Here is a 15,204-nt window from a genome sequence, read left to right as displayed (position 1 = left end):
ACTGCTCCATCCCCGCTGTGTCCCGTTCATGCCCACCGACACCCATGGCCCAAGGCATCTTCAGAGCAAAGCTCTGAGGTGGCTCTGCTTTGTCCATTACAGGAGGTCCCTCGGCCAGACAGGAGCTCAATGTTTGTGTACACCCCTTTCTCATTTCTAGACTCTATACCTGGAAAGCCCAAAACTGTCTGTTTTCTAAGGATCCTGAAACTCTGATTAACCTTTTAGAATCTGTATTCTCCCCCCATCGCCCCACTTGGGATGACTGCCAACAGATCCTGTGCATCCTCTTCACAGCTGAAGAGAGACTGCACATTTGCACTCTTGGGCAAAAAGGAGTCCAAGACCCAGACAGATCTACATCCACCGATCAACAGAAAATCAAATGCCTATTCCCTTCCTCTCGACCTGACTGGGACCCCAATACAGACGGAGGTAAGAGGGCTCTCGATGATTATTGCCTGAGGCTTCTAGATGTGTTCCTTGCTGCCGCCAAGAAGCCCACCAATTTATCTTGAGTGACTGAGGAAGGCAATTAACTGATGAATTTCCTATGTTCTTACAGCGCCTCCTAGAGGCATATAGGTTGCTTACACCAATTAATCCGATGGCACCTAAAAACACACGAGCAATTAATATTGCTTTCGTGTCCCAGTCGGCCCCCCAATGTTAGGAGAAAATTACAGAAGCTTGAGAGATTTAAGAGAATGCCTCTCAGCCAGTTAATAGAGATAGATAGAGGGTCTCAAAGACCACAAAAGGTCTTTGAGAACAGAGAGAATTTACAAGAAGATGACCAAGGTGTTAGAATTGCTCTGTGAGAGATAAACTAAAAAAACAAACAAACAAAAAAACAAGTATGGGAGTTTCTGGGGCTGGTTGGATACTGTAGGCTATGCATTCTAAATTTTACTGAAATAGCTCACCCCCTGTATGACTCCCTTAAGGGAGAAACTCAAAATTCACTGAACTGGACTGATGAATGTGAACAGGTCTTCCAGCAGTTCAAGCAGGCCTTAACAGAGGCCCCAGCCCTGGGACTCCCTGATGTTACCAAGCCATTCATCTTGTTCATAGATGAACTCAGGGGCATTGCCAAAGGAGTCCTAACCCAGGACACTGGCCTTTGGAAGAGGCCTATAGCCTACCTCTCCAAAGACTTGATCTGGCAGCAGGAGGATGGCCCCCCTGCCTGAAAATGCTAGCTTCTGTGGAAATGTTACTTAAAGAGGCTAAGAAACTCACTTTTGGACAAAAGATTCCTGTGGTGACCTCCCACAGTTTAGACACACTTATCAAAACCCTTCTTGAAAAGTGGCTCTGGAACACTAGAATTCTGCACTATCAGGCTCTGCTGCTAGACCCAGAGTCAATGGTTTTCAAGACCTCTTCAGCCTTAAACCCAGGTCTTCAGCCTTAAACCCAGCCACCCTTATGCCTGATGATGACCCTGAAGTTCAGAGTGCACCTCTCATCATTGTGCTGGTCTCCTCAAAATGCAGCAGAATCTACAGACTGATCATACCAGCCTTTGGGGAATGCTGATAACTACTTCACCAACAGGAGCAGTTCCATCCAGGACAGCAAATGAGTGGCCAGAGCGGCAGTGACCACCAAAAAAGAGGTACTCTGGGTTAAGTGGTTAGAGCCTGGCACCTCAGCCCAAAAGGCTGAGCTCATTGCTTTGATGGAAGCATTAAAGTTAGCTGGGAAGAAGGTAAATATCTATACTGGGAAGAAGGTAAATATCTATACTGACAGTAGATATGTTTTTGCTACTGTACATGTGCATGGAGCCATCTATCAAGAGCGAGATCTTTTAACCTCAGCCGGGACTAAGATAAAAAATGGTCCACCAATTCTAGACTTGCTGGCAGCTGTCTAGCTACCTCAGCGGATTGCTATTATTCATTGCAAGGCTCATCAGACAGGGATGACTCTATAACCCTAGGAAACAATTTAGCAGACCAGACTGCTCAAAAAATAGCAACCACATCAGAGGGGTCAATCGAGGAGGTACTTGCTCTGATGTTGATTCCTCCCATCTGATTAAATAAACACTTATACAATTAGCATCTCAACTTGGGGCAGAGTCCCTCACCCCAGGGGGTTGGTACCAAAGCGAGTGCTGTTGCCAGAGGCACTAGGACGCGAGCTGTTACACCAGGCTCGCCAAACCACCCATTTAGGGGGAACTAAACTTGCTGAATTGTTCAGAACTTGGTTTTTCATTCCAAGACTCTCAAAACTGACCACCTATTTAAGAGCTCCAGATGCCTGCAGTATTTGGTAGTAAACCCAACCAAAAGCTCTTCACTGGAGACCACCTGGCATTGAGGAACTGCACCAGGAGAACACTGGGAAATAGACTTTACAGACATGGGAAAGCCTGGTTTACAGGGACACCGCTATCTCTTGGGATTAATAGACACCTTTACTGGCTGGGTAGAGGCTTTCCCTATGAAGCCCAAGTCAGCCTTAGTAGTAGCCAAAAAGCTATTGCATGAGATCATACCTCAATTTGGCCTTCCATTATCAATGGGGTCTGATAATGGCCTGGCTTTCATAGCTTAAATCACCCAAAAGTTAGCCCAGGCATTAAAAATTAATTGGAAACTCCACTGTGCCTATCAGCCACAAAGCTCAGTGCAAATAGAACGTATGAACTGAACTCTCAAGGACACTTTAGCTGTCTTTAGAAACTGGCAATAATTGGGTGAGCCTTCTTCCCTTTGCTCTGCTGCAAGCTAAGATGTACTCCTTATGTTTCTGGAATTTCCCCATTTGAAGCCATGTTTGGGAGACCCCCTCCACTAGTCCCAAGGCTCTCTGAGGACAAATTAATTAAAACAACTAACCAAGATCTCATTAAGTCCCTGCAGGTGCTCCAGCCTGTGCTGACCTCCATCCACCAGCTGTTTAGAGAAAAACACCCAGAACTGCCTTTGGAGACATCATTAAAGACACCCATCAAGCCAGGAACTTCAGTCTTGGTGTGATGCCATCATCGAGACCCCCATGAACCTCACTAGGAAGGACCTTTCACTGTGGTGCTCAATACCCCCACTGCAGTCAAGGTTGCCGGAAAGACTCCGTGAATTCACCACACTCACATGAAGCTACTAGAAACTGCGGATGACAGAGACCTCACTCAATGGAAAGTACACCGAACTGGTAACCCACTAAATTTGAAGTTTATTAAGGACTCTTGATTATGCTAATCGTGCCTTTGTTGCGGTCTATAGTTTGTTGCTTAATTATGGTTGTACTCCCCAGAAATGGGGATTAGGTTATTTCAGATAAAAAGACAAAAAAGGAGTTGGGAAGGACTAAGAGTGACTTAAACCAAATTACTCTTGACCTATGTACACTCTTTAATGGTAAACTAGTTGAGAGAAATGGCTACTCAACCAAATTTAATTACTGTGATGACCTCCAAGAAGCCCACATTCTCCGGGACCATTTTAAAAATGGTGTCAATGGTATATCCTTATATGTATGTCCTAAAGCCAACCAGACCCTAGATATAATGCTTATTGTGCCTCAGACCCGAATGAACAATACTGTTATGCATGGTCGTGTGTTACTGGAGGCTTCAGTGGATATTACCACTCTGAAAAATATTTTATTATCAATTGGATAAAAAATAAAAACTGTCAGACTGCTCATACCTGTAATCCTGTTCTGTCAGCTTTCTTAAATCCATTAGAGCCAAAGTGGCAAGGAGATGGACTCACTTATACCATTAAGGTTTATAAGGCTGGATATGAGCCAGGAAACAACACTAATATCCTATATAAACCCCCTAGAAAAGCCCCCTAGATCAGATCCCTCTGCCTCCACTTCAACAGGAACTATGGTATTTACAACTGTCACTGGCCTTGCCTTGACACCCTCCCCAATGTCTTCTATATCCTCTATGATTGACGTATTTTAACCTTTGGAAATAGTGACCAAACTACTCAACACCTCCCTCGAGAGTAGTCTGTCAATCCCATGCTGGCTGTGTTTGTCCTATGACCCCCCTTTTTTTGAGGGATTCATTAAGGTCACTAATGAGTCATCACCTAGTGTGGCTAGGTACGACATGGCACTCCCTCAGAACTTATGGAAAAACACCAAATTAGGAGGAGTAAGTGGTACTTGCATATATCATTCTAGCAACACGGCCCCTGAATACTGTGATCCTACAAGTTCTCATGGCATCACCAGGCCTGGTAATAATACCCTCATAGTCGCCCCAACAAGCCATTGGTGGGCCAGTACTTCAGGATAATACCCCTGTGTCAACTCAAAAAAGTTCATTATTGACCAAGATGAAGTTTGTGTATTGACCCAAATTTTACCTAGAATTTATTGGCATCCAGAGAAAGAAGGAAATAGGATCCTCATTTCTACTAACTAACAGGTTAGCAAGAGAAGACCAGCCCTTCCTATTGTGGCTGGAATTAGTATATTTTTGATCCTTTGGCTGGGGGCCACCTCCCTGGGAGTCGGTAAGTATCAGTACAACTTGCTATCCCAGCGGGTAGACGAGGGGATGAAACAAATTCATGATGCTATCGAAGCTTTAGAAAGCTCAATTGACTCGCTAGCTGAAGTGGCCCTTCAAAACCGCAGAGGGTTAGACCTCCTATTAGCTGAAAAAGGAGAATTACGCTTAGCTTTGAGGGAACAATGCTGCCTATATGCTAACAAGTCTTAATAGAAAGAAAAAACTTAGATGAACTCCAGAGGGGCCTTCAAGAAAGAGAAAAGCTAAGACGGGGAACTTCAGGATGGATGGAACAAATATTCTCCTTCTCGCCATCTATCTAGGTATCACAATGCTAAAAGAAAACCCAACAAGTCGGGGAGTACATAGAGGATTTCTAGCACATCTATTCTGTTACTGAACATGGAATCACCAATAGTCTGAGACAAATTATAATCACTCAGGTTATCAGTTCACAGCCTAAAGAAAAGAGAAAAAACAAAGCTACTTGTTTTGTTGCAAGGGGAGGCATTTTGCTAAAAAGTTGTGCTGCTGCAGCTGTAGGGGCAATGTGGCCATTAATGTTCCTTTGTTACAGGCAGCTGAGTTAGGTAGTAAGACAGGGCCACTGTCCTCCAAGAAGCCAGTGCAGAAGCCCAGATACCTGGCAACTGTGGGGGAGAGAGACACATCTTGCTGTAGGCCAGACTTTAAGACAAAAGATCAAACAAATGCACCCACATCCTAAAGACTGATATTCTAAATAGTTCTCTATCACCCTTAGGAAGTCAGAAATCACTATCCCAGTCCCCTATGGGAAGAGTCACTGCTCCATAAGAATGCCCAGTTTATGTGACTCACTTTCCCATTTGTCCCCAATTTAATCAATTTTACCTGAGCAATTAATCTTATTGGTTAACCATAGTTCTGTCCAACCTCATGCCCACCTTGCAAATTCCCATGTTTTCCCCACCTTTAACCTGCCTCACATTTTGTGGTTTTGTTCTATAAAATTTCCTAGAAAAGACAGAGTTTTCAGCAACCCACTTGGGACCCTTTCTGTCTATCTCTCCCTGTCTTTCTCTCCATGAAAATATTCTGCTCATAACCTCTGATGTTCCTAAAATTCATTCTTCAGTTTTAGAGAACACGAATTCATACCAGACATCTACTAGGTTGGGAGATTCTTTCCCGTGTATTACTTTCAATGACAGAGATTATAGCATTGTCGTTTATCCACTATAATCATAGATGGGTCAGCATTTCTACTACTAACATTGTATTTCAAAGAACTATAAAACAACAAGCTCAAATGTGGCATGAAAAGTTAGCCACAAAAATTTTCTAAATTTCCTGCAAAGACTACATCACCCCATTCTTAAAAAACAAGAATGAATATGTTAGTAAAACTTTGTTTTGTACTCTTTAACTATAAAAAGATAATCTTTATGATACAATCAAACTTGGACAATGAAAACTTCATGCAAAGAAGCAAGGATTTTCTACAGATATTCTCTCAGAGGGTCACTTAAAAGGTGTTTTAGTTGCTCTTCTCATTGCTGAGATAAAATACTTGACACTCAAAGTCAAAGGAGGAAAGGTTTATTTAGCTCACAGTTTGTAGACCTTTCAGTCCATTAATTAGGCTGGCTACAAGGCAGGGCGACACGGCAGACATGTATTACAGAGGAGAAACAGTTCATAATGGGGAGGAGATTCCAAAACATTAAAGAAGGACTTTAGCTGTGTCTTTCTGCCTCTTTTACAATGTATCTAGGCTACCAGGATTAGAGCGGTGCCAAACCAATCAATGGAATGATTTAGTAGTCATACAACCTTAATCCCAGTATCACATACTCTGGATCAGCCATCTCTAAAAAAGCCCCACCTATGACTGCATGAGGCTTTGGGGTGGATGTCTAAATACAAGCCATAACTGTGTATTTGTTATACTTCTTGAAAATCCAATTGCTTTACAGTTCATGTCTCCCTATGAAAGCGTTAAAAAAGAATCTTTTATGTCTTTACTCTTTTCCTGGAGAAAAGTGCATCATCATCTCTGATTCTTAAAGACAATAATGCACTGAAAAAGCAGACAAATGAGGGCCAAAGTCTTGCCATACAATGTCCCACACTGATGCCACTGAATCTTTTATTTCCATCAGAAATGGAAAATTGGCCTGTTGTTTCATTCTTCTCTCATTTTAACTGATGCTCCTTCAGTTGAGTAAGTAGCAAAGACATGTTAAAGCTTACTTTTCCCATGAGCAGACCAACGAATTTCAGAGCCTGATGACACCCACAGAGGAACCTGTTAGACTCTAGCAGTAGAGCTAAGGACCCTGGAGGAAGTGTTGGGAGTGGGGTGTCCCACCAGTAAGTGCTTGTCATTTCCTCGATTCCTGGAGACCACCCAGAGGCATGCAGGATACCAGGAAAGTTCTAAGAAATAGACACTATCTTTCAAAAGGAGCTTCCTGAGAGATTTAAAGGACAATCAGAAAATAATTTGTTGATTTGTGACAATACAAAAGCTGATATGTCTTTTGATCATTCTAAAGAGAGTTCTGTCTGCAACAAAAAGTCAAGCTTTTTGTTGTTGTTGTTCCAAAGACTACCATCAACCCATACAAATCAAAGGAGGTGGTCTTTCAATAAAGGAAATTCTACAAAGGATGCTGAGGCTTAATTAAAGTAAAATCCTTTGTTTCAAGGGCTCTTCTTTTCCTTGCAAAAGGAAACACGGTCTGAAGAAGCATGTGCCAGGGCTGGTGAGATATTCTTCAACAAGTAAGGATCTGCCTGCATGTGGGGCACATCTCAGGGAAGCCTTGAAGGGAGCCGTGCCTGGAGTCCCATCTGACTAAACTCATCAACAGAGTCCTTCATCACAACATAATGAGTGTTATTACTTCCTCATGTGGCCTGTGGGCTTTGTTAATTAAAGAATGGAAAGGTAAGTAGTTCCAACCTTTTGCTTTTAATTAATCAAAAGATGTGTTTTCCATCCTCACACTATTTAGTCTGCCTTCCAATACTCAGAAGAGTTCAGTGAAAAATCTCAGCTGCTGCTTTGAGCTTTCATGGACTACACTGCAAAGGACTGGCTGGTTTTTTCTTTTCCTTTTCCAAACTTTCAACTAATTGTATTAACCAAGCTGCTGCCTATAACCTAATGATATTTGAAGAAAAATAAAAGATTGTAAGTTTTGGGGATATTTACCACATTATTAGATAATCAGTTATTAGATAATCAATTAAAGAAGTAAGCTGACATTTATTGAGGGCTAGTCATGCCAAAACTTGTGCTCTTTGTGGTATTATTCTGTCCATTTGACTTATTAAAACTGCTAGCATTAGAGTCTTCCTTCTATATTAAAATAGTCTCTAGATTTCAAATAGAAATATATTGTTGAGATGGATAACAACAACACATTAACAAGCTGCACACCAGGGGAGACAGCACTTTAGGGAACAAGCAGGGTACTAGCACCCCAATCCCTCTTTTGGAGGGAAGTTTAGAGCTTGGAGAAGGTGGCCAGTACAGTAGTTAAGCTACCATGCCAGCCCTGTGCAATTAGTACTGACTGCTGCCTGAAGCTTTGCTTTGAGAAGGTATCTGGGGGCAGGGAGTCCAGAAACTCTGGTAGGAAAAGGAATTGTAACTGCCTGTCATGTAAGCCAGGCAGAAGACTTGATAGTGGAGAAAGTACTACTAGGAAAACCTGCCCTGCTAAGTTACTGAAACAGATACGAAAGCATAAAGAGGAAAGCCCCTCCTTTCTTAATAATAATAACCCTAAATTTTTTATAGGATGTTCTCTGCAAGACAATCTATGTGTGGGGTTGGGGCAGAAACTCAGGGAATCTCTACCATTTCCTTATCTCCCAGATTCACTTTCCCTTTGGGAGTATCTTGTTCTGATGTAAACAGCCAGGAGCAGGTCATATCCCTGTCTACGCACAACATACGTGACTCACATGTAGACAGTTACCTTTCCTGCAACAGCTGATAGCACAGCTGAAGCTAGTTGGTTTGTTCAAAGAAGTCATCTTTTAGAAGAACTAGTGGAAATAAATATATAGAGCAGAGGCTTTTTAAATGTTTTATATCCTGGAGCCCTTTGGCATTTTGGTGGTGCTTATAGAACTCTTGTCAGAATAATGATTTAAAATGTATAAAATAAGGAGCTTAAAAAGGAAACCTAGTGCTGGAGGATTTAGCTCAGCAGCATAAGCACCTGCCTGGTAAGAATTAGGTCGTGAGTTCGATCCTCAGTACCAAAAAAAAAAAAAAAAAAAAAAAAAAAAGGAAACCTACTGTTAGAATATTGCCAGAAAAAAATATTTGTCAGCAAAATGATAAAATTAAAAATGTGCTCTAGTAAATCTTGGTTAATATATTAGATATCAAGACAGTACATTTAAGGTACATGGCAAGTTAAATTTTGTTTTTTAAAAAGATAGCAATGTGTAAGTTGTTGATATTAACTTAAATAGAAACATTAAACTTTGGAGTAGGTCCTATCTTACCTGCTTCTACCTACATAAATTGCCACACATTGATAAGGAAATACTGAAAAAGAGCCGAAATGGCTAAATTAACCTGAACATTAGAATGACCAGCAGGCAGAAAGCTCCCAGTTGTTGGCCAGTTCAACCATTAAATATCTTCTGTAGAGTATAAGACTATAAATGGTTTGATAACAGCAAAATTTCAAAGTAGTATTTAGGGATATCAAAACAATTACAATCTGTTATCAAAATATCTGTGATTTCCCTTAGTAAAGTCATCAATACTGCCTAAGTTTGTACACTGTATTGCTTTGATGAACTGAATTACTAATCTCAGTTGTTCAAACCTTCTTTATTTGTGTTTTTAAGGCTTTATTTTATGGAGCCATTTTTGATTCACCACAAATTTGAGAAGATATCACATTTATTTCCTGTCCCCCAACACATGTGACCTTCCCTTTTCTCCCCCTCCTCAGGTGGTACCTTTGTTAGAAATGACCCTACATTGGGGGCAGAGCAAAGATGGTGGATAGTTAACAGCAGGCTACAGAGGCTCCCTGATATAGTCAACTTAGAATTCAACATAATATAGCGTGGGGAGCCCCAAACAGAGGGAGATGAATTCTCTTGTCCCAAGAAGAAACTAAGGTGAGAAAAACCAATCAAACACACAGTCCTGGTGCTATTATTGGAACAGATAAAGGTTAAATGCTCCCACTGCAGCGGGTGACTTGTTGAACTGTCCGAGGTCCCGTCACCTTGACTCACTGGAGGTACAGTTACACTGAGGTCAGGGGTTGGCCAGCCAAATGGAGACCTGAGCTGGCAGAAAACCCACATTGACCTGTGGTGAGTGATGGGAGTGGAGCCATTCCACAGAAAGGGGGGCTCCAGCAGATGACATTCTGGGATCAGGCAGGACTGGCAAGTACAAGGGTCATCAGTGACTTCAGTCAGTTGTTCCCTTACCGAACAGGATTGGTGGAGTGAGCTAGGCCTCGGTCATGCGACCTGGCTGAGACCCAATAGGTTATCCAAAATCAATTCCCTGTGGTGGTGGCACACACTAACGCAGTGAAGCCTCAGAAGTTTGACTGAACTGGAGGGGAGGCAGTGCAGAGTACAGTGCAGGCCTTAGCAGCTTGACTGATCTGGAGGGGAGGGGTCAGCATACACTGCTCCTGTTTGCAACTCACTAGCACACTGCAGTGGGAAGGGTCACCTAACCAGCATGCTTCAGAAGAATTGTAACCAACAAAGAAAGAAACTGGGGCCTCCTGGAAGAAACAGAAAAGATGGGAAGAGGAAGCAACAACAAAAAGTCTCCAGGTCCCAACCCTGAGAACATTGACCCAGGACAGGTAAATACAAAGGAGAATGAGAACAACAAACAGGCAATATCAGACACGGCACCAGTGTACATAAAGAGATAACTTGGGGACTTCATAGACGAGTGCAGAAGTGAAATATTTAGCCAAGTTAAGCAAGATATAGGAAGTTTAATAAAAGAGATGCTAAGTACCCCCCAAGCAGACACAGATGGAAGAAGGGAGGAACTCAAACAAAGGAGAGAACCATTTGATGAAGAATACAAAGAAAATATAGAATACATGAAACAGATTCAAAGAGATTACCAGGAAATTAAAAACCCTATGGAAAGATGGCAAATATTCTTGAAAGAAACTAAAGATGGATTATCCAAACTGCAGGACAGTTTTGCAAAGTGGGATTATGAAAGAAAAACTTTTAAAAAATAACAAGGAAACAAGCAATAACAATACAAAGGCTAGAAGACAAGAGGATCTATAACTTGAGGATAAAGAATGTGAATGAAGAAACAGGGGTACAAACAAAGGAACTACAAAGGCTATTCATAGAAATAATTAAGGAAAACTTCCCAAACATAGGAAAAGGAAATGATATTCTGATGTATGAGGCATACAGAACTCCAGCCACCCACAACCAAAAAAGAGCTACACCCAGGCATATAATAATCAAGATCCCAGAAATTCAATATAAGAACAGAATATTAAAAGCTGTTAGAGACAAGAAACAGATCACCTGTTAAGGAAGGCCCATCAGAATAACAGCAAACTTCTCAACACAAACCATCAAGTCAAGAAGAGCCTGGAGCGAAATATTCCAAGCTCTGGAAGAAAATAACCTCCAACCCAGATTGATATACCCTGAAAATCTGTCTCTAGAAATTAAAGGAGAAACAAGATGCTTCTAAGACAAAGAGGAACTTGGGAAATTCACAACCACCAATCCAACTCTACAGAGAATACTGCAGGGCATTCTAGAGAGAGAGAACAGAACTAGGATTCCAGGAATAAAGTGACAGAGAGGCCTCAATGAATGGAGCAGAAAACAGAATGAAGATGATTAGCAGACAACTGATGGCAAAAAAAAGAGCATAACAGAAATGAGGCAGAGAAGGTTGGTTGTAATCTCTAATATAGATGGATTGATACACTAAATTTAAAAAAAAAGAACCACACATAGAGTAGATCAGGAGGTAGGGTCCACTGAGATGCTATTTTTAAGAAATATAACATGAAAAAGAGTACATAGACTGAAAATCAAATATGAAAAAACAATACTCTACGTGACAGAGAACCAGAGAGTAACAGGGGCAACTAGACCAGTATTTGTGGATAGGTTGGAAAGACAGGCTTTAATGGGTAAAGGAATACAATTAGAGATCAAGTCCAGGAGAGAAAAGGTTCAGAACCACTTAGGTAAAGAGTAGGTTTCCCTCCACCCAATTTAAAACCAAGAGTCTTGGTTAGACCCAACAACACACAGTATACCCTGGGGAAGTGAAAGGGGAGGAAGAGTCTTTAAAAAGATGGCAGAAGATATTGTTAATAGTGTATCAGAATAAAACTCACATTACTTGCACCACTCTGCTTAGATAGATTTTATTCTGACCAAGGTTGTCTACTTGCATTAGATTTGAGGGCACAGACAGCTATCCCAAAAATATCAGGATATAGCACAGTAATCATCTTTAATTTCCTATTATCTTAATCTGGAGCCCTGTATGACTTATACTGTTTTATCATGACTGATCTAGTTAAATCTGGTTTGTTTGATTGCTGTTTGGTATCGACAGATTTTATTCAAATGATATGACTGATAGTATCAAGTCTGAGAGTATAGGCTACTACACTGAAGATGACAAGACACTACAATACACATTCTGGTTTGATAACTGCCTGTTTTTGAAGTTTTATACTATATAAAATTGTGTTTTATGAATACTGTTATGTACTGATATATTCAATTATACTATGTCTGATGATATAGCCAATTCTATTGCAGATAACAAGAGCAACACAGGAACTATGGTAGAATTCCTTGTACAATGGTCTTATATGTCTTTTTCATTTCATGTGTTGATAGGAATATGTTTTGTTTTGTCTTGCTTTGTTTTGTTTCTCCCTCTAATATAGAAAGGATAGAAATATATGTTAAGACTCACGCACGTGTAGAATCTATAAACAGTTTATGAGAACTGATCTTATAACACATGATGAAATGAACAGATACTGTGAAGAAAAAGAGACACTAAAATACCCAGTGCTGATCCTGGAGTGTCATAATGTGAAACCCAGCAATAGTGTTATTCTTTGTTCAGAGTGATATTAGCCTACTTGGGTTTGTTCATTCTCAACATAATTGAAGATATGGATAACTGCATGTATGTTTAAGTGTATAGGATTGATAACCATATTTTTAAGTTTTTGTTGGATAGTTGAACAGGACTGGTTGCAGTCTCACTGTTTGAATCCCCACTTTTATGCTTCACTGTAGTATCTTGAATAACTATTTGTAAGAGGACAATCTGTAATCATCAACTAGTGATTTCTCAGTTTATTTTTTCTTTGAAAGTATGTATTATTTCTACCCATTTTCTGTTTTGTTTAGTTTTTAAATAAAATTTTAAAGAAAGAAATAACCCTACATTGACACATTACCACCCACAGTTCACAGTTGGCTTAGGGCTCACTTTTGGTGCTGTACATTTTATGCATTTGAAAGGATGTGTAACATCGTGAATGCTTCATTATAACATCATATAGAAAACTTTCACTGTCTAAAAATCCTGTGTTCTGCCTGTTATGCCTTCCCCACCCACCCACCTCCTGCAACCACTGAGCTTTTTACCATCTCCATAGTTTTATCTTTGAATTCATACTCTTTGCTTTGTGACTTTGCTGTTCCTAGTGCAATGTTTTCTTATCCAAGTTTGGGACGCCTTCCTGAAGTGCACGCAGTGTGCTCACAATCTAAATGTTCAAGCTCTGGGCCAGTTTATCTAAATGTTGTCACTCTCACCCACTGCATCAACCATCAACACATTAAATTGTCCATAACATAGACACAAAACCTACAGATACCCTGGTGTCATCATAGAAATCTTCTCACTGTGGTCTACCACCCAGGTAGTTACTCTGTAAGCAAAGATAGATATCGATCGTTTGTGTTACCAGAGACATAGAGCAAGAGAAGCTTGTTTACAGAAGTCATAGAATCAAGGTGGGTGACAGCTTGTCCAAAAGTCCTGAGGAGGCGCTAGATGTGGGATGTTGAAGGTATATTGGATCTGCAGGGAGATATTTCAAGTAAGGAACACAGAAGAGAAAGAAACTCAGACTCTCACCGTATGTAGATATGTACATACTCACCTTGGCTGTATTTTCTCAGATCGTGGCTCTTAATGCCAAGAATATTCTTTCTTCTCTGGCTGCCTAATAGCTCCTGTTCTTCCTCAAAGACTATTCACAAGTTTCAGCTCTTTCTTCCCAAAGTCCTTTAGACACTGCTTGTTGTCCCCACATAGACAAACTGTATGAGATCTTAAGACAGAGGCTATTACAGAATTTTGTTCTGTTTTTCTTTTTAATTTTTCAGTTTTGGATGTCAAATTCAAGGCCCTGTTTATAGAAAGCAAGCACCCTACTGAGCTACATCTTTCACCCTGTAGCAGAATTTCTGAGAAGAGCTTATGAGCAATTACTAGCTTGAAAAGAGGACTCCTGAAGCTGTGTAAGAGTTTTCACTTTGGATGATGGCTTATTGGAAGGGGCACTCAGGGGATCACAGAATGTACAGGACACTGCAGTTACCCTTTGGCACCATCTTTGCTAAATGGGGAAGAATGATCTATTTCCACATTTGGGTCACAAATAATGAAGCTATCAGTTAATCAATTGAATAGACATATATATCTTTGTTTAAGCTTACGCCTGACTTACACACTTTTTTTTCTTCTGTATTTTTCTTTTGATCAAGTGTCTTCACATCCAGGTAGAGACGGTCTGACCAAATCATTAATCATCATGGTGATTACTCATAATATCCAAATTGAAAGAACATCTATTCCTCTGTTCCAATATGATGAAGTACCCAAGCTCCTAATGAGGACAGAGAGCTGAATAGAATCATATCTCTCAAGAGGTGAAATTTCTAAAGGTTTCCATAAGTTATAATAAAATATAAATAAAAATATAAGTTATTAATGATTATATACTAGATAAATAATATATAACAGGGACTCAGATTGTGCATTGTTGGTCCAGGCAAATTTTAAAGTACAGAATTTTAAGGGGAAAATATTAAAAACTGACATTTAAATGAAGAATGTGAACTTTAAAATTCTGTTTTATGTACAAATGTGACAGAGGACTGCTGGTAAACTCAAGCCATGCCCAGTGGTTCAGGTATGAATTACCTCCTAAGGTATGAATCACAACTATTATAAACTCAGCTATTCTGAATTTTTTTTCCTTTTCCAAAGCAAGTATCTAAGATTCCAGAATGATATCAGAATAATATTATGGAAGCCTAGGAAAAAGATATCAAAATCAGGTAAAGCAATAATCCTAACACAAGGACAAACAGGATGACAATGAACTCTCAATGCTTAATTCTCTTTAAACCCATGTTAGTCATAGATTTAATGTGTTCATAAAATGATTTTTAAATCATAGCATACTTTAAAATTTTTGTGTAGCTACATAGCTTATATAAAATTAGGCACTAAATAAAATACAAAATAATCATGGCTATTGCTATCCAGATTAAAAACAAAAACAAATGCCTGAACATTAGTAACCTATTACAACTTGTCTCTAAATACAACCCAATTTTTTTCCAGTCCTCCTCAACACTGATGGGGCAAGGATGGAATCTTCCTTCACCAACTC

This window comes from Cavia porcellus, unplaced genomic scaffold (assembly GCF_034190915.1).
Source record: "Cavia porcellus strain 051 isolate PalLab524CR breed Dunkin Hartley unplaced genomic scaffold, mCavPor4.1 scaffold_8, whole genome shotgun sequence".
In the NCBI taxonomy this organism is placed as follows: domain Eukaryota; kingdom Metazoa; phylum Chordata; class Mammalia; order Rodentia; family Caviidae; genus Cavia; species Cavia porcellus.
This window is presented reverse-complemented; position numbering follows the sequence as displayed.